The 27,260-nt window shown below is 39.7% G+C and overlaps 1 protein-coding gene across 8 annotated transcripts in view; it reads right to left on the reverse strand.

Moving 5' to 3' along the window:
- The window catches only part of nrxn2b (neurexin 2b), a 694,839-nt gene extending 672,912 nt beyond the window's left edge, over window positions 1–21,927 (reverse strand). For 4 of the 8 annotated variants that reach the window (XM_075451528.1, XM_075451526.1, XM_075451527.1 and 1 more), the window contains exon 1: window positions 21,590–21,924. The gene's annotated coding sequence lies outside the window, so the exon portion shown is untranslated. Of the gene's footprint in view, window positions 1–21,589 lie in introns of all 8 variants that reach the window. The other 4 variants (XM_075451532.1, XM_075451531.1, XM_075451530.1 and 1 more) reach the window with 2 other exon arrangements.
- Between the last annotated feature and the right edge of the window lie 5,333 nt (window positions 21,928–27,260).

The raw sequence follows: 27,260 nt of genomic DNA on the forward strand, positions 1-27,260 counted from the left end.
ATTGAACTGTCACTCATATTCAGGCTCAGTGTCAAGCATAGTGGTGACATTAGCTATTTTCAAAGTTTCCTTTCAATGGTTGCATATAAATCTACCGCACAAGTCATTTTCCAGGGAATTGTCCCATGACAGCTGGGATAGGCTCTAGCCCCCCTGCAACCCTAAGTTGGAATAAGCAGGTATAGAAAATGGATGGATGGATGAAACCTATACGCAATTATGGTAGTTTAAGTAGAGTGGAAGAACATGTACTTCCATGTTTTCAGAATTTTTAGCATTTGTTTGTTGTCAAAATATGGATTCTGCTGAATCAATCATCCAAACTTTATATAGTAAAATACAGGAATATGTTTATGAGTACCACTTATGGATTTAAAGGAGCAGTGTGTGGTATTTAGGGACATCTAGTGGAAAAGTTGCAAGCCAATCAACTAAAAAGTCATGTGTGCCTTAAAAAAAGTATGGTGGTCGATTAAAACAAAAAACATGAGCTAAGTTGTTCTATGAGCAACAACTAAGATTCCAATGATTCTACACAAATAAAAAGATAGTTAAGAATACTATTTCCTTTTCTGCCAGTGAGCCAACTAAACTGAATCATTATTGTTATTATCATCATCATCGTTATTATGATTATTATCATCATATCAAAACATAAAAATAATCAAATTTAATAAAAGGCTACCTCACTTTAACAATTGTATGTGAGGGTTACACACCAAGAGCATAAATAAGATTTATTGGATTCCAATGAGCCTGCCATATTCTCTCTTTCTGCTGTCTGAAACATGCTGGCCAAAAGCACAAGTCTTGAGAGGAGTGTGGCCTGGCCCCTGTTTTTGGCCATTAGGCATTTGATGAATGTCCTTGGGAATGTCACACAGGGAGGGACAAGGCGCCCAAGCAGCAGGCAGTCATAATGACTTGCTGCAGTTCATATAAACAGATCAGTCATTTGCCAAACCAAACTGTGCCAAACTATGGGTGACAATCTAGAAAGGAGAAGGAGTGCCTGTGCTAACAGCATTACGTATTTTCTTTTTTGTAAAAATACAAAGATATCTTTATTCTTAATACACTAAGTCAGTGTAAAAGAGACCACTGCATTCATTCAATTCAATTCAATTCAATTCATTTTTATTTATATAGCGGCAAATACAACAAATGTCATCTCAAGGCACTTAGATAATAAAGTCCAATTCAAGCCAATTGGAATTCAATTAATTGTAATCATAATTATTCATGAAATAATCCAATTCGTTCATATAGAGCCAATTCAAAAACAATTTCCTAGCTAAGGAAACCAACAGATTGCACTGAAAACTTTTTCTTTTTCGGTCCAATCTCCCGGCCTGAGCGTGCCTGAGGCGACTGTGGAGAGAAACGACTCCCTTTTAACAGGAAGAAACCTCTGGCAGAACCAGAGTCAGGATTCATGCTCCTTCACTTGCAGATCGCAGTATGTATCTTACAGCATGCACTGAGCAGACATGGAAGTCAGACAAGAAAGCAAAACTGGATACACAACTACTGCTATGCATCCAGATATTCCACTACTATATATGCATCACAATTAAACACACCTCAGGCTGTATATACCCTGAAATGAAAGTGTAGAAAACTTGTCCATAGGGAGAGGAGAGACAGGGACGAGAAGAGGCAATGATAGACAGGCCAGTTGTTGAAAGAAAGCCAAAGGGAATATAAAGCATAAGCTTTTTATTTGAATACTATCAAATTATAGCAATTTTCTCTGCCCGTCTCTTCTGCAGGACTAACACGGTACTTTCGTAAAAATTGGTCATCACAGTGAATATGAGCCCTATGTTACATGGCGCCATGGCAATGTGTTTCAACCTCCTGTCTTTCCTATTTCTTTTCTAACCCGTATGCTCATCTACTTTGTGCACCAGTCTTTTTTTGTCTTCTTTCCTGTTGAACTTCATCATTTCTCATTTGTTAACACAGCTAAATGCATTTGTCATTAAAACAGTCCCTAAGCGCTCACAGTCTGTATTGTGTAAAAAATTCAGCAAACAAAAGTCCCATACTTCTCAAGATACTATCTTCAATATTGCAAAAACTTCTCCAAAGACATACAAGACTTATTTGAAATCAGGCAGTCAAGCAATAAGTCAAATGCCAGTTTACTACAGTTCCCATTTGGCACTTTTCACTTGGTCTATTGAATATTTTATGTGTCTGGCTTCTATATATCTTAAATATTACTTTTATTTGCAATCCATAGGTGAAATAAGCTCAGTCACGCAGATCTACTTCATATTCATCCAGCACTCACAGTGCATAACCAACAAAATAATATACTAGACTACACAAAATGACACATTACAACACTGCAGTTTCTTGTCACTGTACCCAAAAATGCTCACGACAAATGATTTAATTTTCACTAGATGTAGTGACATCTTCCACGACATCACCATTTTCAAACCAGTCCACCAAACAGATTCTAGTTCAATACATGTGAATACATTATTGCAGCTGAAATGTGAAGAAATGTATCTCAAGCAGATTTGGTGAGATGTGGTTGCAACGCAAAAAAAAGGTATATACCTGATGAAAGCAGCGAGTAAGTAAATGCAAAAGCAGAAATTTGCAAATGTACATCTTCTCTGACACATGCAACACCACAGATGGGATGCCTTAAAAAAAACGCATATGCAACTGAAAAGACCTATAAGGGAAATTGATGGATGAACTACTATATATTATCTCTGGGTGATGTAATGCAAACAGTTGATCAAGGAAGGTAAAGTGCTATGGAGCTGATATCTGAATAATGGCAAATCAGCATACATTTTTCATCAATCCTCAGGTGGTTTTACTAAATTGACAGAAAGCGAATTGAAATAAATGATCGTGCCAAAGCATTTTTAGCTGTAACCAGCAACCGTGAGCAACCACTGTGCAATGCATATCCGTGTGTATGTGTATATATGTGTATATATGTGATTGTGACATGTGAGGGGCATACAGATAAACAGAAGAGAACTGGTGCACATAGTGCATACATATTGAGAGTATAACAAAGTGGACAGATGTTGATCTCAAAAGTACAAATAACCACAATTTTTCAAAGACAAAACAGTAAATACACACATGACACCATAGCTACTTTGTCTAACAAGTAGATGCACATAAAAGTTCAATTCTTTTTTGACCTCCTCTCACGAATCATAAGCAGTGTTGTGATAAAAGTCAGCATGCCTCAAATATTAGGCCAAAATAACTGCTCTAATTCAATTATTCAATTATAAACTTTTCACATACCAATGGGCAGAAGCTCTCTGAAAAGCAGCCTAAACCCTGAGACATTCCTTCTCTGTAAACTTGAAAAGACCATGTTTCCTGCCTACAGGCTAGAATTCAGGAATGCTCTGTAATATTTTTTTTACTCACACAGAGCAATATACAGCTTGAGTCACACAAACACAAGAACATGACAACATTTTTTACTGGATATCACGATGCACAGAATCACCTGGAAGCATTACAGTGGTACATACACATAAACAGCAGCACAAATACACACCTGAGTAAGATGATCAAGAGTTCAGGAAGGAAGCCAATAAAGCATACTTCATTTGATGACTGACCTTTTAATTTGGCACCATCTGCCATGCTTTATTCAATATCTCATTTGCCCATTCATGACATCACTTATGAGTAACCACTGCTGAGCCAAAAGGCTTTAAGAACATAAAATGTTGTTCAGTTATTAAATTGCACATGCATTTCTCAGCCTAACCTAAGATTTTAAACATGATTTACCATGAGAAGCAGGTCTGTCATTACAATGCTGTGATGTTATAACCACTGGGGGTGAGGCTGTGGCAATCTGAAGGTTGTTGGCTCAGTTAATGGCCCACAAGCCCTTATGTTGCAATAATATTGGGCCTCATGCAAGAACATTTTCGTATTTTCATTCTAAATTTCTCTTACTTTTTTCGTAAGAAGGTCTCGTACGAACACGCCACGTCAGATTCAACAAGCGCTCTTAACTTCGGAAAAAGTGTGTAAACGACCTGCGTAAATGATGAATCCCAATCGTTGCTTATCTAAGTTCACGTGCACGAGGATAATAGATTTGCATACTCCACGCCCTAAATTATACCATATAAGGCGGTGCTTCCTCGCTCCTGTGCCAGGAAGTGTTGAATGTTGAGTCATGAGAACGGCATCAAGGCGCAAAAATAACAACTTTACGGGCTCTGAGATTGAAGTTCTACTTTTAGAGATCCAAAAAGGAAATTCTGTCATTTTTAGCAGTGTCAGCAGTGGAATTACGGGACCTGTTAAAGCGAAGAAATGGGAAGCAATTACGAGTGCTGTTAATACCATGTCATCGAAATAAAAAAATAAATGGTTTGATATGAAAATGGCTTAAAAAAAACGTCTCACCATGGGCAGGCGATGGATGACTGCAACTAAAGCCGTGCAATCAGTTGTTGCCTCATCATGATGGCACTTTGATGGGGTGGTCCATGAGGGGGGTCTTCTGGCACCACACCTTCTGGTCTGCTTGGGCTGGTTCAGGTGGAGACCCTCGTTCATGGCAATATTGCGCCATGAACGAGGTATCGAGACACACCCACCTGGCCTTCAGCTCAGTGCGCTCCACGACAGCACGGGTGTTTTGATGCGTATATGCGTCTCGTGCTCCAATTATGATTGGCAGTCCAGCCACGGGATGAAAGTCCCTCTTAATTTGTACTTGTTGGACAGCGATGTATGGTAATTTGATGTGAGTGATTAACTGATGAGAGTTTTGATGACCAAGGGGAGCACACAACTCACAGAGGACTGGGACACCCCCGATCTGTCTCCAATCTCGCTCTGAAAGGTTCCAGCGGCCAAAAATCCAAAGATGGTGAGGACATGGGCGTGTGTGGAATTGGGTTTGATCGGCGTGTTTTTCTCTGGAGTTGTGGCTCTAGCAAGCTGCATATTTGCAGCAGCACAGTCCTTGGGAATCTTAATCGCGATATCAGCCATTCATCTGTCTCCACACGTTCTCTTCAAGAGCCTGAGGCGCTAAGGCATCCGAAAGTAGCAAGACAGCCGCTGGTTACACTTCCCATTGACCTCGTTATATACAGATTCAAATTAACCTTCAATTAGTGCACAATTTAAGTCAAACAGAATAATGTCAGCATAATTATGGGGTATAATGTATATTTATTTATGTTTTCTTCAAAGTAATTAAATATACAATCCATTAGTCAAGCAAACTTGATTTGAATAACAGCGGACTATTTTACGAAACTCCTACGACAGGTCTGGATCACTCGTAAATTCTGTTCGTACCTGAAAGAAAACGTAAAATACGAAAAGATTGGTGAATGCGCAAATTCTCTTAAATCACTCGTACGGACGATTTAAGAACAAATCTGTGCGTACGAACGGTTCTTGCATGAGGCCCATTGATTCTATATGATGATGTAATACGTGTTTTACAGTGAGCTGCACACAGCTCTGAGGTAAAAGACAATTACACTATTTTGAAGAGCAAAAAAAAGAAAAAAAATATTAGCGATCAGAATTGTTGTGAATTGGTGCGATATAAATAAATTGAGTGTGTTCAAATTACAGGGGGATCACATTACTCAGCCTCCCCAAGAAAGTTTACTTCAGTTTGTTGGAGAGGATGTGGGGACCGATTGTAGAACCTTGGATTAAGGACGAATATCGTGGTTTTTGCCCAGGTCATGGAACAGTAGACCAGATCTTTACCTTTGCAGAGTTACTGAGGGGGTCATGGGAGTTTGACCATTGAGTGGGTGGTACTATGGGAGTATTGCGTACTGGAGTCATTTTGCGAGCTTTTAATTCATGTATAACCTGTATAACCAAAGCAAGAGTTTGTCTCCACATTCTTGGCACTTGGTTGAACTTGTTTACAATGCATCTTGGACTCATCTAGGGCTCCATTGTCACCGATCCTTTTTGCAACTTTCATGGGCAGGCGTGATCGGAGAACGGAGGGCGTCTGGTTTGGGAACCTCAAGGTCAAATCTCTGCCATTTATGAATGGTTCTTTTAGCTTCCTTAAGCCAAGACCTTCAGTGCACACTGGAGAGGTTTGTAGTGTGAAGTGGCTGGAATGAAAGTCAGCTCTTCCAAGTACAAGGCCGTGGTTTTCAACTCGAATGGTCACAGGTTCTGGCTAGTTACCAAAAGAATAAGGTTGAGAACACAAGCAGCTGAAATGGGTTTCCTCCAGAGGGTAGGGAGAGATAGTCATGGATAGGGTGAGGAGCTAAATCTGGCCATCTGGAGGGAACTCCAAAGGTCTATATCCATTGCTCCTCCACATTGAAAGGAGTTAGTTGACGTGGTTCTGCCATCTTGTTAGGATGCTTCCTGGTCACGTCCCTTTGGAGGATTTTTGGGCATGTCCAACTGGGAGGAGGCCCAGGGGCAGACCCAGAACGCACTTGAGGGATTATATATCCCTTCTGGCCTGAGAATGCCTTGGGATTCCATAGCAGGAGCTGGCGGGTGTCACTGGTGAGAGAGTTGTCTGGGTTTGCCTCCTGAACCTGTTGCCTCCGCGATCTTGGATAAGCGGAGGACAATAGATACATTTGCCATTCCTAAAGCCTCGGTAAATTCATTAAAGCTGCAGAGAATGGACAAGGGGAAAACAACTAACAGTCATACAGTGTTAGTCAGTGTCAGACTGCTGGTTGCACTCTGCAACTTCAGCAAACCTAATCTCCTCTGTCTCTCTAAAGGGCCGTGTATACTCTCGCAGCAGTGTGTCGCAGTGAGCTTGTCGCAGGTATGACGCAGTTATTTTTGATTTATGCCCAATTTTGAAGCGCGGTCTGCGCTATGTTAATCCCACGCCACAACGCAAGAGGGACAATCACAAACAAGCTAGGATTGTGAGTGTGGTGGGTGGCGTGTTTCTCTTCCGGTTACGGAGGTCATTCAACAACAATGGCGACTGGACGAATGCGCACTTTGATTGAGATGCAGCTGATCGATCTAGAAATAGAAGAAATATTGCTACTACTGGCGCTGGAGAGGCGAAAAGAATCGTCACAGTTAGCACGGTTAGCATCACCATTAGCCGGTTAGCAAACTGGAAATACGCATAGTGTAGAGCGGATGTAGAGTTGACCAATCAGAGGCCTCCTTTCTCTCCTCCCTGCGACGATATCTGCGGCAGTGTCTGCGGTCAGTTACAATTTTGGGGAGGTGCACCAGAGTGTCTGCGGAAGGGGGGGGGGGGCATATCTGCGTTGACTGCGACACACATGCAGACGACCTGGTTTCCGACCATATACAGGCCTTAAGTCTCTTCTTCTGTCTTTGATTGTGTGTTGCAAAAGGATATTTTTCCCTCCCTTTTGTCCTCTCATTAACAAATCAGCTCTCCCCCCTCTTCTTCCATCTCCAAAAGTAATTTCCATTACCTGCCCTATTGTTCCCTCATTTATTTTTTTATTGTTGTCACTTTTCTTTCACCTTTACTTAATTTTTCCAATTTCTCAACCTGTCTCTCGTTCCCTCTGGCTTGACATCTGAGCCCAAGCTAATCAAGCCTGTGCTCCTGACTGACTGCACTTTCTTTTCTGTGGCTTGACTGTAGCTTTAGTTTAGTGGTATCTTAAACTTTTGGTGCAGGATGGTTGCAGAAATACAATATGAGGGGATGTATTTCTATATACTTATTCGATATGCACTTAAGAATTAGTATGCAAAGAGGTGCTACACAGCATTTTGATACCATTGTGCAAAACATAGAAAACATACAAAAACTTGGATTTGTGAGAAGTATATTTCCCCTTTGTGACAATGTTGACAGATTGCACACTGCCAAAACATAAACACTACTTTAAATGGTCCATCTCTTTGCGTAAATCACAACTTTTCATCTCACTTGCTCTCTTTTTGTGGGTGTCACACTTAGCAGCTGTGTCTGTGCTATGTCATGGAATTATCAGGACCATCTGTAGGGATTGTGTAAAGGCATCAGTGGCTTCATCAGCATCTGCTAACCTTTCCCTTCCCATGGTCACAAGTGGTACCTGGGGATATCAGCGGGGCTTACGCTTGCATAAAATGTATGTAAATATACTGATATGCATATGCATGTGGATTCTAAAGGATGCAAGCATTCTTGCCAAAATGGGCACTGTGCTTTTGTGCAAATCTTATTCTAGCCTGCGTAATGAAAACTTAACAAAATATTTTCAAATTTTATATAATCAATTCTACTTAGATATATTACACATTTACTCACACACAGGCATATACCGATGAGCTAACCGTGCACACTGAGCAAAAATGCTGTTGTGCGATGCTCCATAAATCACTACAGTATTTCCTCTGCTGAAAAAGTTCTGACGGTGCACATGCCATGGGACAAAATGTATGAGCTTCAAAAAGAGCTTACATAGATATTCTTTAGCTATCTTAAGTGCACTAAGTAGCTTGGGCTTTACACTCTCTGAACTCACCACTACTGAACATGTACACCATGACCCGACACAAAACCGGCAGCCCAAACATCAAAAGGTTTCTGTCAGCAGTTCTTACCCCAAGCTTAGATAATGCATGAATCTAGTCTGGCTTGAATAAAATACATAAACAAATAAATGTAGCAGTGCTGGATGCTTTGCAAAACTGGCATAAGAAAAGTAAAATATGGTGTGAAGGAGAAGAGGGAGAAGAGGACGCCCTACACAGTCATGACTAAGATGTCTACGGGCTGTAAATCAGATGTAATCATAGTCTTATCCCATGAGGGCTGCAAGTCCTTCCCACTAGCTTCACATGAAACAATAATTAAAACAAAAAATACCAACTTAAGCCATCACTAGCCCAATAACAGACACACACACACAAACAAAAAAGCACACAAACAGACAACCTTTCCATTGTATTTAGAAGTGTGCCTGACTCGGTCATTTCATGGTTGTTTACCTTGAGACCTGTCATTAATTTCTGCAACATCAATGAGTAAAACTATAAACTCTGTTAGGAAAGCAAACAAAAACAAGGTAAATAAAGATTCAGACTCTGGAGATAGAGATAAGTTGGATAACACCCACACACTCACACACACCTCTAATTTATGATAAGTACCAAGCACAGCAGTCCCTCTGTTGTGAGTTTTCCAGGGAGCTCTACGGAAAACATACTCAGAGTACGAACAATTTCTCCTAAACACATTTGCATTCATGCACACAAACTGTGTGACCTGTGCTACCAAGTTTGGGGTGCAAGGTGCTGAAAAAACAGCTCCCCCGCGTTTAAAAAAAAAAAAAAAAGACTGTAGCATGGCAGCAGCAGGCTGGGAACTAGAGCTATCCGAGTTACTGAAACCCTCTTACTCCCGCTGACACAAGCGGCAGGTTTTGAGTGAAGGAAGTATAATGGATTTAGAGCAGGAAAAGGAATGACATTTTTTAAGGTAAAAAAAAATCAACAGCATGGCTTTCTGCTCTACACCAGATTTGTTTCTATGAATAGAGATAGCCACCGCAAGACCGTCCATCTATATAGTGCCTATAGGATTGTGTTATCTGTAGCTTTGGATAAAAAAATTCAAAAAATCTAACTGAATATTCATGTTGTATGGAAGGGACGGGTCATTTGATAAGCTATAAGAACCAACAATAACATCAGGAACTACATAAATAGTGCCCACCTTAGTTTATTGACACAAAATGCTTGTCTTTGGTTGTTGACATATTGTATTTACATAAACAGTGCAATTCATAATTTCAAATTCCACAAATTAAAAGCTGCATCACCTTTTATGGGGTATTTAGTCTGATATGTTATGTGATTTTGAATCCTGGATGGCAAAGCTTACGAGCACAGATATGTTTTTTGGCGTTATGTCATGTAAAGAACACAATATAAGACTAGAAAAACTACTGTGACTTCATATAAGTGCCAAACACCCAATCATTTTTCTGGCTTTGTTACTGTGCAGGTAAATATATTGTGAAAATTAAATAAAAACAGATTTTATTGCATCCGCTATGCACTCCTTGTAGTAAGGTGAAGATGGTGTACATGTATAAATCCGGAGTACAGCATTATTAGTACAGAGTAGACATACTTTATTTTCCATTAATACTGCACTGTGTATTGATTCTCGAAGGAGATTTCTATTTAAAAAGTTGGTGTCATGTTCTCAAAAGCTACAGTGATGAAATATGAGTACAACAGTTTACACTGGATAAATCGATGTTAGGAGTTTTGTAGCACAATTAATAGTCTAAATGTAATCCATTTCTGATAGCTACGCCCAAACAACTTCTATTTGTTATTAATTATTATTCACAGCTAGAGAGCACAAATTGTCTTAAATGTTTCTATTGAATTAGCCTTTAAACCGAAATGTTTTAATCCTGCACTTGCCCTTCTAAAATATAAAGCAGGTGTGCTATGTTATACAGCGTATGTATCCAGGGTTATATACTAGAGTTAAAATTCAGACATTTGTACTATTCTAGAAAGTCATTCCTGAGCCCAAGGTTAGCTGACTAACCTTGTAGATGAGACAATTCACATGCCCTGAAAGCTCTCCATGGTGCTGAATTGACAGACACCCTGAACACAGTGGCAGCGATCGAAGCTGTCTATAAAATATGTAGTTCTAAAATGTACCAATGGACTGTGTGCACAAAGCATGGCCTTTCTTGATGGTCATTGACCTCTTGTGACCTATTCCACAGTTCATCTTGTACCGAATGTTTCTGGTTTATCTGTACTGCTAAAGTGGAGAGGAAGGAGGTGGCAACACCCTGTGGAATGTTCCACAAGCTTTCAATAACATCAAGGAAAGACATTGAAATACTCAAAACTAACGTCTGTTTGACTATAGGTAGTGGTTGGGATCTGAACAAAGGTAATAAATATTATTGATAAAACTATATCCTATATCCTATATGTTCAGGCATTTGAGTGTTAGTTCTGCATCTACAGAAGCAGAAAATTGGCAAGTAAAGCATTACTCAGTTTCCATCTTAACTACTGTACTGTATAAAGGTTTTTCTAGATGGTTTGTAATCGGATGATTTGCTCTTTTTGTATTCACTTAGAAGTATAGATTCTGTCTGCACTGACCTGAATGCTTCAGGGAGTACTCTAGATTGGTATTTCCTTGGCTTCTTGTACTACAGTGAGGACCCTTGGAGTTATTTTTGACCACTATCTGTCCTTTGACTCACGTATAAAACAGGTTTCTAGGACTGCCTTCTTTCACCTTCGTAATATTGCCAAAAAGAGGAACATCCTGTCTCAGAGTGATGCAGAAAAACTAGTCCAGGCATTTGTTACTTCAAGACTGGACTACTGTAATTCTTTATCATTGGGCTGTCCCTAAAGATTCTCTGAAAAGCCTTCAGCTGATCCAAAATTCTGCAGCCAGAATTCTCCATTGATTACAATGAACTGAACAACAATTGGCTTGAATTGGACTTTATTATTGAAGTGCCTTGAGATGACATTTGTTGTAATTTGGCACGATATAAATAAAACTGAATTGAATTGAACACAACTGAGTGGTCTTTGCTTCCATATTTGATAAACAAACAGTTATTGCAGTTGTTGTAAAAGTTTTGTATAATCTACACTATTCACATAATCACTCTGTAAACAAATATGCAGCAAGAAAATGGTATTCGTTGCATCTGAGACTGTATCAGTAGTGTGAGCAATCAGCAAAGGCCCATTCATAAGTGCTGCATGGCATTCTTAGCTGACATACAAATTCTGGAAGTCCTGATCATAATGGGTTTCACTGTCTACATCATAAATTCCCGCCTTATCACTCTCCTTTTCATCAAGGGGTCTCCATCCTCTTATTCTTAGCAATGCATTCAGATACAATAAAAAGGAGACCATTTATGCCTCCTGTCATTGATGACTTAAAAGTGCTGACGGCGTCATTGTGCAGATGTTTCCAAGCTCCCTAAGCGGCACTATAAAAATGTGGTACTTCTTGTTTCTTTTTTCTAGCACACAAAAAGAATGAACCAGGAATGAGACAGAGACTTAATGTTAATGTTGGGGGAGAGAACAAAAGACTTTCTCTTTACACTGACTTGCTTTGGGCCACACAGGTGTGACTAAGTCTTAGAGATTCAGGGCACAGCAGGGTTTGTGATGGAATAGTGGGTAACTAGAGCAAAGAGCATGGCTTGCAGAAAGTGAAATCCTTGGAGGATATGGCTTGGCAAGAGAGTCAGCTTTTGATCAATAATACCCAGAAGAAGTTTGGTAGGGATTTGGAGGGGCTGCCTTCTGAACACAGCATCTGTGTTTCGGGAAACCTAAGAGGTCCGCTGAGTTCTATGATCTGTCTCTGTTTTTCTTTTTTTCGGCCTCATCTCCATTTCTGTTTTGTTTTCTCTCTTGGTATCTATTTCTGAATCTCTGTTTGACTGGAAGCTATTCCCTGTGAAGAGTCAGGTTTTTTTATTTTACTGTAAAGCAGACAGTAAAACCCAGCTATAAGTTACTGAATGAATCCACCATTATGCAAAACTGATGAAAAGATTTTAAAAAAAGTTATGTGGCAAAGAGAAGTAGAAATCCTTGAAATGGTGCCAGAAATCTGATGTTTAAACATCTGCCACTAATCTGCATTTGTGATACATACTTCCTGTCCCACACACTCTACTGCTAGCTGTACACCAGAGTCAGTCACTGTGGAGTGAGAGGCCAATGTCACAATACACGCTACTCCCTGAATACCTGGGCCAAATGGTGTCAGATAATCCATACACTACTCCTTTGGGGAACTGGAGAGAGACACAGAGACTTGGAAACCTGCAAGTGCTAAACCCTCACTATAAGCACCATTCATGGGCTCTGTTCCCAAAATAATTAGATCTGGGTTTATCTAATCTCTTGGCCATCATATGAGAGGCTACAGTTTTGGACTATGGAATGGAAGAGTGCCACAGAAAAAAAGTGAATATGTGAAATAATAATAGAAAACAATAATGAAGACATATGAATAGGGATAAATAGAGAACTAAATCAAATTAATGATCACAAACTATTTTAACCATAAATATATGTGTATATGATGTTGGACCTCGTTAATCCAGCTGACATCTGAGCCTGTATGGCTTCACAGCTTTGCTCATATCAATAATAAGGTTGATTGAGGCGTACCATGGCCAGGAATTGAAACAGTGATCTTCTGTTATAAGTGCAACTCAAAAAATACATCCAAATTGGGAGAGTTAAGATGCTAACTTGCATGTGTAATCTACTATATATACTGGCATCTGATCTCATTGTATGAATAGCTAAATGAATAAGAAAATGGGACAATTAAAAGCAACTGCAAGTAAAATGGGAAGTAAGGGGGAAAAAAAATCGATAAATCCAAAGATATACACAAATTTACAATAAAAAAAACATACTGTATAATTTCAATGCAAAAAAATGTACAACATTTATTTCAAATATATCTGTATATATCCATGCAGGACTAAATGAGGACAATAATGTGAAAACCGACCAAAAGGTTCCCAATCTTGTTTGTCACATTATTTCCATATGTATCGATTCTTACTTTATTGTCTAATTTTGCAATCTCTTTATCTCCTAAACCGTTTCCACATTTTTTACCAAACATCCTTAATTATGTTATTTCATGTATCCCTTTTTATTTCAACATTAATCATTTTAGTTCTTTTAAATCCGTTTACATAGCACTACTGTAATTCCATATTTGACACCCGTCATGATTTGTGGCTGGAGCAACAGGAGGAAAAGTGCCCAAATGAAATATTTACAGGAAGCTGTAGACAGGCAGGCAGGTGAAGAAATTGGTAACTTTATTATAAATAAGCAAAAGGCACTGCCAAGGCAGAAATATTAAAGCACTACACTGAAAACAAACAAGAAACTAAACTCAGGAGAACACATTGGACTGACTAATGGATTGACTAATTGACTGACACAACGAGCAACAGAGAACCAGGTGTGGTGCAGGAAGTTAACAGATCAGAATACACATGACAGTCATTTCTTCAAAATAAGGTAACGAAACAGCGAGAAGTAAACAGATGACAAAAAGGAAAACAAGAACAAACAAAAACCAAGAAACAAAAAGACAAAGTCAAAACCACATAAAAAAAAATCTCATAGACATCATCTCATAGCATCAGTGATGTTACTGCAATGAAGATTTTTCACAACTTAAAATGGTAATGTCCCTTTCATGCATCCAGGCTGTCCAGTAATGTGATAGGTAGCTTAACTTTTTGTACTATTATTTTTATTTTCCTTGTCTATGTCGCTTGAGCCTTGTTGGCTCAGTCATTACTTTAAGAAAGTTACTACAGATAACGTTGAAAATATGCAGCTACTTTGTGTGACTTTACCTCTGAGCCATGAAAGCCACAATCACCAACCTACTAACACTGCAGCCCCTTTGAAACCATTAACAAAATTTCCTTGTCATAAAAACAGAGTTGTCCTTCTCTGAACTACATTGTAAACATAATCGTATAAAAGTAAGCAATGCAATATTTATTGAAAGCATTAGAACAGTTAGTTTGGGCATAGACCAAAAGGTTGTACATTTTGATAGATTAGGTTTCCCCCCTCCTATAACTTAAAATGGTTTGGCCCTCTCCTAGTCTGACAAACACAGCTCTAACTTATTTATCGCCATCATTTTTACAATAGAAAAGGAGACAAAAGCCATAAAAGTGAAAAATATCACTCACATTGAGAGTAGTTGATCACAAATGCTAACTTTTATCTTAATTAGTATACCTGTATGAATTAACTGAGCTTCTCTCTGAATGTTGCATAGCATTGGGTTCATGTCCTTTACAAATGGTGTAGGATAGGAAGAGGTGAAGTAGCATTCCTAGCATTTAGAGTGTTTAAACAAGATCTTATTGGGACTGCCACTTAGATACATTAGAGCCATTTCATTTCGGAACTTCTCTGAGCGGAAAAGACTGGCGTCTACCTTGGAGGTGTGTCAGAGTTGATTGATGTCCAGCAAGTTTCTACTTTCCAAACTTAAAGCAAAGAACGAGGATGTATCAGACATGTTTTCCTCATTTCTGCAAATACATTTATAATTTTAATCAGATTGCATTTTGTTTGCTTCATTACCTCACAGTTGATACAGACAGCTCTGTTTCTTAATAGATCCACTGCATCAAGGCGGGGGGTCTATTCACTGTTAACATCATCATAACTTGATTTTTAAGTGATTTGGTTTGTTTCAAATGCCAGACATATATCTATAAGACAGGGTACTTTGCATTAATGAATGCTTGGTTTTATTCTAAAATGCTTAAAGTTATTTACTTTTTAAAGCCTAATTCAAGGAATGCCCTTAAATGCAAAAACATTATTTTTGTATTACATGTGCTATAGGGTTTTTACCTGGATATTGACTAGACTTTAACACAAAATAATCAATTTATCTAAAATTTAATTATTAAAGCAAAAAACTTTGTAAAGGTAGCATAGATTATCAAAACATTTACACACAAAGAAGCTCAAAAGCAACACTATATGTGGCCATAACTATCAAGGCATAATCCATAGGACTAAAGTCTGCACTGCAACAGAGCAGCTCGTCAGCATGTCTCGCCAAAGCTACTGTATCTGGATAGATGGATGGATTGAAACAGCTGGACTCAGATGGAGAAAGGGAGGAATGGTCTGACTGTGCTCTTCCTCTCTCTTTCCCCTGCTCATTCTTACTCCTCCCCCTCCTTTCCTGACACATTTAGCCCTCACGTCTCTGCTTTTCTCCTTCAAGTAGGGAAAGTGGCAGCCCAAGTGGCAGATTGACATGATGGTGACACAGGCCTCATTTTCTTCTGATAGATAGGAAAATTTGAGGGGAAAAATCTGCACCAACACTGGGAACGCTACTAACGTGGCTTAGAAAAGCACTTTATATACTACGAAAAATTAACAGCTCAAGAAAATGAGGCAGAAATGTGGCCATTGTCTGAATGCAAAATATAGAAAGCTAAAAACACAATAGAGCAATAAGTGTCAGAATTTGAGAGTCAAATTAATTTTTGTGTTTCTCCTTTGAATCTCAAAATGGTGTCGGCAGTCACCACTCAATAACGCCTCTCTATTCCAGGCTCATTACAAATGAGAGAATAGTGCCGGGTAATTGTTTGACCCTGCCTGCTCAGCCCATACGTCCTTGGCTGCTGAGAGTTCTATGGGGAAAAATGGTGGCTATTGCTCCATTCTGTCTCGTCTACAAATAGAATGCCATCGAATCGGTGACAAGAAAAGCCCGACGAAGGTATGCTGGCCGCACAAACCAAAAGCAAGCCCCAACAGTAGCAGAAGCACCTTGCTTAAAAGATTCATTGTGCCTTGCCAAACCTTTTCCCTCTCTGTTATGAAGTGGCCATCGCGGCTTGTGGAATAATCATCTCTCTCCATTGCCTGGCGGGCGATAGCAGTGCCGTGTGGAGAGGAGTGTGGCTGTGGTCTTAGCAGACAGTATCTCAATATCATGACCCCTATCAGCCCCTGAATGCCCCCTGTTGCTCAGTTCATTTATCCCACACGTAGGGGACAATCCAGACCTAATTTCAGTGGCTATATAGAGTGTAAGGAACAGGTGCATTCTGGGACTGAAAAATAGATTCAATTCATAGTAGAACTCAAGGTTAAGAATCTTTTGGCATGACTGACACAAGTTTGGATATCCTAAAATGATTTGGGTGCAGGGATAGCTCTCTGAAGATACAGAATATTCATGTGTGACATGGCGGCAAAAGCTTAATGGATTTCTGTAAGAGGAATAAACCATGGCAGAGGATCTATTGTCTCAGGGGTACTTGACAAAGTGCAGTACTCACAATTTTTCAAGTTTCTCTGCTGAGATTCATTGAAGGAGGTAGAAAACTTTGTTAGTAGAGTGTCTGAGGAGGCTCTCCGAGCTGAATGTTTGATTCAGATTCAAATCATTGTGGGTTACAAAGTACATTTATATTGGTAAATCATTGATAATGCGGAAATTTCCTCAGTTGCCACTCTGCATTGCTACAAATTGCTCTGCATTGTTGTCGAGGGAAATCACTCACAGAATTAGCTTAAATGACCTTACAATAGATCAATGACACATTTCCTAAGACAAAAGGACAGGGCTTTTCATTGAATAATTTGCATTTTAAATTCAGTCAGAGTAGTCAGTAAGTGACTAATAGTTATGCCAGCACTTGTGTATGGAAGTAAATACTATTGTGTACTTAGATGTGCAAGTGTTTTGCTAGCAAACTGCTAGATTATGCACAGCTAGAAATAGTGTAGATGAGTGATATCCCATATCACAAGGATTAGTTACTTACATCCTCACTTCAATGCATAAAGCTCCTATGTGCTTTTTGTGTTGTTTGTGTCCCATATCCCTGTTATGTAACCAGCAGCATGTTGAAATAGAATCCTATACAGCTAACTGTACGTGAACATAGGGGTAAAACTGAAAGATGGAGACAGTGTAACTGTCAACACAAAGCCAGACAAGGTCCAGAACAATTTGGTCTAACAGGCTCAGTAGTACAGAAGGCCACCATTGTTTCTTACTGAGTCTGAGAGGAAAGATAGTCCAGATAAACATGGTACATCATCATCAACAGTGAGCTTACATCAGCTCATTTAGCCTGGAACCTGCCCCTCGTAATGGGAAGATAGTTGTGATATTTTTAAACCTGAGACGCAGCAGCTGTCTTTGTGCTGCAGTAATTTAGGTTAACCAGCTCCCTGGCAGGTGCTAAAGTTGTCCCACACCTGACACATTAATTGGTCCTGAAAAAGTCTCACGCCAAGAGTTTTTACAGGTCTAGACTGGGTGAAACTGAGGGGCATGACATTTGAGATGAGGCCAGTAAAGTGATAGGAAGTTGTACTGTCTGTTTTTTCATTGTCCATTATCAATAAAGCTTTTTTCTTTCAAATATTCCAGCTGAGCTGTAGTACCAGGGATATTGCTTGAGCCTGTTTAAAAAGCAAGCAATATGGTAATGCAAATATTTCATATCGAGCTTCCACTGGAGGCTACAATGAACAACTTCATTAATTCAGTGGCACTGCCTGTGTTTTTGGGGTTACTCAGATATGATAGAAGGGGGTTGGGATTACATTACTTTCAACCGTTAGAGGGAAGAAAAAAAATCATCCAAATTTCGAATACACTTGCAAGCTCTACTGAATGAATTCATGACTCAATCTTTGTGGAATACAGTGGAACATGTGGCACAGATCCAGAATTGTCAAGTCTCACAACTCCTTCTCAATTAAAAAGACCAAAGGCAAGTTGTTAAAAAGCACACAGAGCTTTGAACTCAGCTGGTGCCATCACATGACAGTTTTGTGCCTTTCCTCTGCATGAACAAGAGATGTACTAACTCTGACATATTCAATAATAAATGTCCTCCCAGTCTGACTAATATTAGTCTCAATCTAGACACCAATATCCTTCCAGCGAGGCCACACAAGAGAAAAGAGTGAAACTTGATAGGATCGATAGGCCATAGTTCCCTCCACTACTTCTCCTTCTCGCACAAATGATTTCATGCTATCACTCAGACAGTAGGAAAATTACTCAGTTCATATCACAGGCTCTTCTTATTTTGCTTTTTCTTAATCTTTAAGGATTAAGGTTTAAGGTTAAGGTTCTGGGTGATGCAAAGACTGGGCTGGGCATGTCTTCTTCATCGTGGCCCCCAAAGCGAGAATGAGGGGCATGACATGGGCAAAGAAGAGTGGGAAATCTTTGTTTTCGTTACTGCATATTCTCCCCTCTTTTTTGTTGGAGGTGAAAGTGCCTGCTTACTTTATAACTCCCCTAAGCTACTTTAACATCTCCTCTTTCCCATTCTGGGGGCGGATGGTGGACGAATGGACAGAAAGATGGATGAAGCCCAGGCAGCAAGCGGCAAAAGTGAGTGAGTTAATGAGCAGATTGGTCTCTTTGCTGCCTTGCAAGGGATTACAGAGAGATTACCATTCTGATTCCGTTCTCTTCCAATTTTGCTCTTTCACTCTCTTTGGAGGCAAACTGGAGGGGCACAACAGAGCAGGGATGGTATGGAGGGTACCCATGTTTTGATTGAGTTGAGATAGGAGGCAGCAACTCGGTTCTCTGTTATTCTGTCAGGGGAAAATGACAGCTGCTCAAAACACTGACCTGAAAATGGATAGATGGGTACAATCTATCAGCTGCTTTGAGGGCTATTATTTTGGCTAAATACAACCAGCATGACAATGAATATAACTCCTTGAGGTCCAGGTCCTACATCAAATCCATTACCCTAACAAACTGTGCCCACAGATTTCTGCATATACACACCATTGAACGCTTAACAATAAATCATACATCTGAAAAGGTTATTTTTCAGACATGTACAAATGGCGCACTAATTGTGTGTTGACCCAGAATGATGGCATTTGAGTCGAAAAGCTACAGATTTGTATTCAGGAAAGTTGTTGGAAACCTCATGGCAGAGGGATGAGCAAGAAACAAAGAAAAGCACAGGACCTCAAATACATTTTTTGAACTCACTAAATAACAATTTATTCAAATTGTTTTCAAATTTGCAATTATCATAAGTTATTTCCACAACCAAAGGTTATGCTGAGTGCATTAAAGCTCTGAGAACAAAGTGGAACGACTGTACTTACAGCACTGTATGGGCCCATTCTCTGTCAAAGGTTTGTTTTAATATGAAGAGGAGGAGCTGTTTATATCTTTTCAAATCCAGTATCTAAGACTGTTTGATGGTGTGAGATTTTTTTTTTGTCAAGTTAAAAGAAAAGTGCCAGGAATATCTCCTGGTGGTATCATGTCTTTTCGTACATGAGAAAGGCCTTCTGCTCTGGCTTTACATGTCTGCACATCTCTGACCTTAGAAAGTAATCAGGACATGAGTCACTTCTCCTCCACTGATCACAGGGCTTCATATGCATTGAGAGAAAATGTGGCTCAAAAAGCAACACCATCTTGTGTTTCCCCTGAGCTCTTGAGAGGATGAATTTCAGGTCAGTCAATCAGAGCTCCAGCACCCCTCCTTCACCACACTGAACACTTAGATTACACTGATTTATCACCGATATTTTGCAGGATTATTAATATTCGACACAAATAGTCCCGCACTAAAGTCAGCATGAGTTCTAACAGGCTTTAGGCGTGAAAACAGCGCGAGTAACGACAAGTCAATGCTCTCATATTTGTAGTGGAAACGGTAGTGGTAGGGCGAGACTGCTCTCCCCCTGGCGTTCACAGAGACTCTCCTCATATGCTGTCCTTCCCATCCGTCTCTGTTTCTGCGCCGCCAAACCAGACAACCTGAGCTCTGTTCAACTACTGTTGGTCACAGCTGACCACGACCAGGCTAATATCTCATAAGCAGGTATTTTTCCGATCTTTACTAGCTGTTAATTACCTTCTGCCAAGGAGATTATGTGTAGGGACACCGTTACGCACCCCAGTGGGCGTTTGGCGGCGCGGTGGCGCAGCAGTCGCACTCACTGACTGTAAACTGGGCGCAACATAGGGTCTCAAATATCTACGCACTCGGGAGGGAGACTTTAGAACTCATCGAGCTGATCACATATACGATAGACTTCAGAAACACTTCTGAGACTGCTATACGCAAGAGAAAGTCCGATCACAGCCATTCCGCTTAAATATAATGCAGTTGTTAAAGAAACTGCGGTGGTTTAATCTGGCGTGCCATAAAAATGTCAATGTAGCATTTCAAACATAACTTCGAAATTGATGACGATAGATAAATTATAATGCCTCAAGTGGATAATGATAAAATCGCGGATTGACACCCTGGAGAGTTAAATGAGATTGTTTACATTTGGTGTATTAGAGTGAAGAAGTGAGCTATGTGGACAAGTAAGCAGGCTGTGTGACTAAAAATGTTGATACATAATCATAATAATCAACAGATTACAGCGTGTTTCACCGGCTAAAACGAGGGCGTAAATTCTCTTCTACACCAAATCTCTTGGATTAAAACGATTTCTCGGGTTAATTGTCAGAACCTGTGAGAATAACCCCGCACAAGTCGTCTGGACATTGCGTAAACACATCTACAGCTCTCTGGCCGGCGCACAGAAACGGACTTTCCCTGTCACGAATCAGTGGGATCTGGTTTTAATTCAATTTATTTATTTATCTTTTTTTTTTTTTTTTCTAATTCCTAAACTCTATCCCGCGTGGTCTTAAAACATACATGTGCACCAATTTACCCTCAAACCGACGTCAACTCAAAGAGCCACAGAAAACAAACAGCAGGGCTCAGATCCATTTGCCTCCCAAATCTCCCCCAAATATTGACCCATTACGCACAATTTGCTATCGGCTTCTTCATAGTAGAACAAAGCAAGCAATTTGGAGTATATTTAGTGTTGTTACTTGACAGTACCTGTCATCATTTTGAGGGCATTTGCAGACAGGGACAAATCCTAACTGCCAAAAAAGGTAAAAAGAAAGAAAAGAAAAGAGAAAAAAAATCTAACATAAGCCTTCATTTACCACATGAAAAAAAAGAAAAGAAAAGGTCCTTACTTGTAATTTGCAGCAATCCCGTTATTCTCCAGACTAGGGGAGGTTTGTAAATATCCCTGGGTATAGCCTGGAAGTAGTGCGCGCTTATATGTGTATTTTTGTTTTTATCCAGAGCGTAGAGCAGACCAGATTTTCTTTGCCCCCTTCTCTCCTTCAAGACAGATGTGAACGGTCCTGCCCGAGTCGCTCCACCTGCATCCCTGCTGTCAAGCCGCCAGCATGGCAGGAAACGGGACCTCAGATTCCTTTTTTTTTTCAAATTAAAACTAATGCGATCATATATACGGCTTGGACTTTTATTTTGAAGTTTTCGTCACCCTGTTACATGTGGTTACTTCTGTGTCCCTTGACGCACCTCCACCTGCCTCCTCTGAAACAGGAGTCACAGCGGCATCAGCAGCGGCAGCGGCACCGCACTGAGGAGGCCGCCCACAGAGCCCTCCCCGCGTCGGCTGGAGGAGGCTCCTTCAGGCTGGCGTGGGAGAAGGGAGGGTGGAGCAGGATATTGTTCAGTGTATTTCCCAGCCCGAGTTAATGCCCATGTGAAGAAAAACCTAGACATAGTTAGAAAGGATGGTCAAAAAACACTATATGACGTGTTGGCAGATAATTTAGGACAAGACAGTGTGATTTAAGAAGAAGCATGATGTTGATTTAAATGATCAAAATCATTTTTGAAAAACATGAGTGAAAATTAAAACAGCTCCTGAGTCACTGTACTGATAATCTTAATTATTAATAAGATTGTGATTTTCTTAGATAAAGTGATCAGATATCGTTAACATTTGGTTATTGTTATTACAAATGGACTGAAATATGATTTTAGAAAACATTATCCTTTGTTAGAATTCAGGGTCATCCAAAAGACAAGCTCTGAAATGGGTATACCGGGCGGTATAGATGTGGCGGCCAAAGAATTGGACACATGGCTCAATCTTGCATCCTCCTGGACATAATGTACACATGATAAGCTTATATAACTTGTATTTCCTCATTAGTGTGGCATGATGTAGATGGGTAAGCAGACAACATGAAGTTGGCCTTTGCATTTCATAACAGGAGGAAAACCACATTAGCGTTACTAGCGAGCTGTCAGTCATCAAACTGTCATGGTTGTAGGTCTTTATTGTTAAAACTTTTTATAGAAACATGAGTATAATGCGGCATGTCAATCAAAGCAGAGCATAGTGTGCATATCCAATTTCTTTTGGAATTGGATTATTTTCATAGCCTACCGACCCATTCTGCCACAAGTGTATCTTGGTGAGTTGGAAAGCACGGGCTATATTTGGGTGATCCAGAGCCAAAAGGCTACATCAATGAGAACATTTTTATCAATAAAAAAATATTGATAATAAATGATAAATCTCATACAGTACCAGTATTTGTGCTCTGTATAGACTAGTTATTAAACTAATCTATTTATAAAAGCAAATGTTCTGGCATTAGTTGGATGTTGAAAGATAAAGCATGTCCAAAGGAGTGGATGAGACAAGCCACTGAAGAGTGCAGGGAGATAGTGAAGGCAGGGAATCCACAAAAGTGAAGGTCCTTGTCCAGGGCCTGAAAAATGCAATAGGCATATCGCTAAGCATATCGCTTGGAGTTATGTATTAACAAATAGACTAACTTAAGAAAATAAATGTGCTTACAATAGCCTAAAATCAGTAGTAAAATGTGCTATATCAGTTACAAAAAAGTTACTTAAAAAAGGTTTTTAAGTAGTTTACGCAAAAATAGATAAATAAATAAAACATGCCTTCGAGGAAGAAGAATTATTTTTTTCCATGGCAGAAACATTTGATGAAAACAGAACCCTTTAGTCACGATGGGTAATGGTACTGTATCAAAGATCACAGGCTACAACGGTAGATATTAGTGAAGGTATAGTAGAAGATCTAAATGACCTTTACTTAATCACAATGGAACGATAGCAACTAAATACAAATTTGTTTCATTTACATGGATCAAGATTTTGGCTGTTAATTCTATCAAAAGACAAGCCGTAATACATTTCTACAGACAGTTCTCTAAACAAAACAGTCTACTTGTTCAACTTTTAAGAGAAAAATTATGATAAGAAGAAATAACCTTGAAAAATATCATATTTCCTCCCAGACATAATTTTATATTCCTATTATTTTGATTGCAGAGACATTTACCCCATGAAGATTCATGAAATTCAAAATAGATTGGCAAATAGTAGTATGCAGATAAACAGGAAATAAATATTAGTTTAGGATGACACTGATGTCTACAAGCCCTTGAATTTCTTCAATACCTAAAAGGAACAAATCAAGATAAGAATATCGGCATGCTGTTGTATTCTCACAAGCAATTTAAGCTTCTCTGTGGAAGTCAAGATAATGATTATCTGCCATACTGTGAGCGGCCTGAAGTATCATTCTAATGTTCCAGCCACTAACTTTATCCTGTATTTTTGCATTGTATAATATTCAGTTTTAAACTTTAGCCAGTCAAAAATCAGTTGCACTAAAATATATGTCAATGTTGAGAGCTGTTTGTTCACCTGGAACTTGAATGAATTGTTTATCTAGATAGCCACAACTTTATAGCCTCTTTTTTGTCGTGTGCCAGCTGCATTCAAATCTCTGTATTTCCATAGGTCAACAAAGCACTGCCTATCTTTAATTCTTCCAGTCACTTGATTGCATTTAGTTAGCATCCGGAGTGTAAATCAGCCCCAATCAATTGCTTAAATGACAACCAGTGGGACTCTTAACCATGCTGGGTTTAAAAAGCACACTTGTAACACATTTCTGAGACATGTGAGATCAGCCTTGACCAGCCGAGCAGTTCTGTCTCTGCTGCACCAGCATGTGTTATCCTAAAGACTGGCTTTTAGCCAAGGCTCATGGCTAAATCAAGGTGTCACCTGCAAAAGTGGGATCATTTGATATTAGCGGAGAAGGGGGTCATTTGAGTCAGGGAGACAGTTTTAAGCAGAAACTGCATTTCTCTCTGCTCTCACTTGCCTTCCATTATCTCTTTTCATCATGTCAGACACTGGGCTGACAAAGTTCCTCATTAGTTACCATTCATGGCCTCTCCGTGGTCTGTTGCTCTGGCTTGCCTCAGTGAGAGAAGATCCGAGTATGCTCATCATGTTCCACCTTAAGTCTTCATTTTATACTGTAAGGCTTATTTACAGAGCAGAGTGAAACACAACAATCCACGTCACGTTATATTCCTCAATAGAAATAAACACATTCAAAACAAGTAACAGAAATGGCTTCGTTTACATCTAAGATATGCAGGCGACTAATCCGAAACCACTTGGAACCATTTAACACACATATGCAACTGACACACAAGTCAACAATTTGTCTTTGGAGTACTTTGGCAGTCAGTTCCATCAATCTGGCTTGTAGCAATCAGCATATTTAGCCTTAAAGGTCTGTCCACATGAGAGGAGAGCAGTTTGCCGGCAGAGAAATCACAGTGCTAGTCAATGAACCTGAAGGGGGGCGTCAATCTCAGGCTTATTGAACCGCATGGTGGAGAGAAGCGGGTCAAAAAAGAGTTGGTACTTCTCAGAATCAATTCATTATGCCTTAATATAGGATTTAAACCATTAGGAGCAAAGGGTAGGTGTGCCACTGTCACAGCAGAAAGTGTTTTTAAACTTACTGCATAGGACGAGGGGATCAAAACAAAATTTTGAATATGTATGCAATGTGTACTATATAAGTAATTTCTAGTGCATATTGAAACGGAACAATTTTTGATGTAGTGATATTTGTGCAAGTGTCCTTCAATATACAAGCCAAGCATGATTAACATCAGCCGCAGAATGAAGCTCGTCTGTGGTGAACAGTCAATAAGATGGTGCTCAGAGAGTATATGTTTACCCTGAATGAAAGTGTGGGAAAAGCTGTTTTGCAGTTTTCAAACTTTTGTTCATGACCAAACATGAGTATTGCCACCTTTCATGTGGGTATTTGAGGGTTTGAATCCTGACCTAGGGGTCCTTAGGCAAGGCCCCCATATGCTACCTGCCTACCTGAGATATGAATGTCTGCCAAATGCATAAACATATAGTAACACTTTGAAAAAAAAGTAAAAATAAAAAAAAGTACTTTTAAATATCTGTCTCATCAGAGCAAGTTTTTACGTGTGTGACAGTTTGTGCCTTTCCCCAAACTGCTGGACTCTGTGGCCATTAGCCGCTTTCGGACAGACAGTTCTAAGAAAGTAGTTATCAGAACTACCCTCCTCGAATTTCGTTCTGATAACTGTCCTTCCCCAGCGGAACTGTTTCAGTCTGCATTCGCACATGAGTCGGGACCTGATAGGGACTGATGCGCCGCGCGCAGCCGTCTGCTGCAGTGACGTGTTAGCCGTTAGCCGTTTAGCGCTACATTCAAACACAAAACAAAACGGCAAAAGTAAGGAGAGTAGAAAAAACACCACCAAGAAGCTAATATGGAGAGCGGGGAGGCCATCGTGTTTATGGTCTGCATGATGGTGATATTAATCATGGACAATCACATCAGGCGTCTAATATCGAGGCTGGAAAAGCTCACAGAGAGAGTCAGGAGACTATACTTTTTTATTTCATGAAGGAAGAAAGGAGAGCAGAGCGCTGCAGACTAATGAGACCAGTGTAAGTTTAACTTATTAAACACCCGCCGGTTGTGTCTGTGTCATATGAGGAGACATTTCAGCCGTGACAGCATGACATGGGGCGTAGCTACCGACCACCGCACACCTCCGTTAGATTAGTTCTATAGAACTATGAAAAGACCCGACCTCGGAGAAGGAGCTAAATAGTTATAGGAACTAAGGGAGAAAGCCCCGAGTTCCTGTATGTCCGAACACGGGAGAAAACGGCCCTGCGGATTAAAAGGTTATTAGAACTGCCAAAGGTTCCTACAGTCCGAAAGCGGCTATTGTTAGACATAACCGTCAATCAAATGTGAGTCAGTGTTGATGGATGCAACTAGAGTTGTCCATTCAAAGTGACATCTAAAAATAAGTTCAAATAGCTCACAGCGCTCACATGTCAACAGAGTGTAAATCTCACCAAATAGCATCAGATAACCACCGGCTTGTTATCATGATCTGATTTGAATCCAATAGAGATTTGATGCTTTTTAAATATCTGTTTAAGTTCATCTAGTCGTATGTCTTCCAGCACATTGATTTAATATTCTCAACATATAAAGCCGGCTGATTTGATAAGCTTTCACTCATGAGTAATTCATTTCATTGTTGGAGGACCCTGTGAGCTTGTTGTTTTGCCTCTTTCTCTCCATTTCGCTAATTAAAACTAATTGAATTGAATTGGTGGTACTGAGCCCCTGAATCACTGTGCTACCATCTCAGTCCTGCTCATCCCTGAAATGAGACAAATCAAGTGTGCCATGTAATCAGACATGAAAAAAGCCAACGCACAAAGTCATCGTTTGTGTTTGTTGGCATCACATTATCACATTTCCATCAAATTTACAAATAATAATTTCACATCAAACACAGAGGGAGGGTTGTCTGACAGTGAGTAAATTTGGTTGTTTTAAATATGACTGTGGCTGAAAAGTCTCATTAAGTTCATTTTCTTGGCTTGAAAAAATCTTTTCAAGATGAGAGAAAACCGCCGGTCACAACTTCCTCTGTCTCTGAAAGATGTAAAAGAAATGTGACTCTGAGG

This window comes from Odontesthes bonariensis, chromosome 19 (genome assembly GCF_027942865.1).
Source record: "Odontesthes bonariensis isolate fOdoBon6 chromosome 19, fOdoBon6.hap1, whole genome shotgun sequence".
In the NCBI taxonomy this organism is placed as follows: domain Eukaryota; kingdom Metazoa; phylum Chordata; class Actinopteri; order Atheriniformes; family Atherinopsidae; genus Odontesthes; species Odontesthes bonariensis.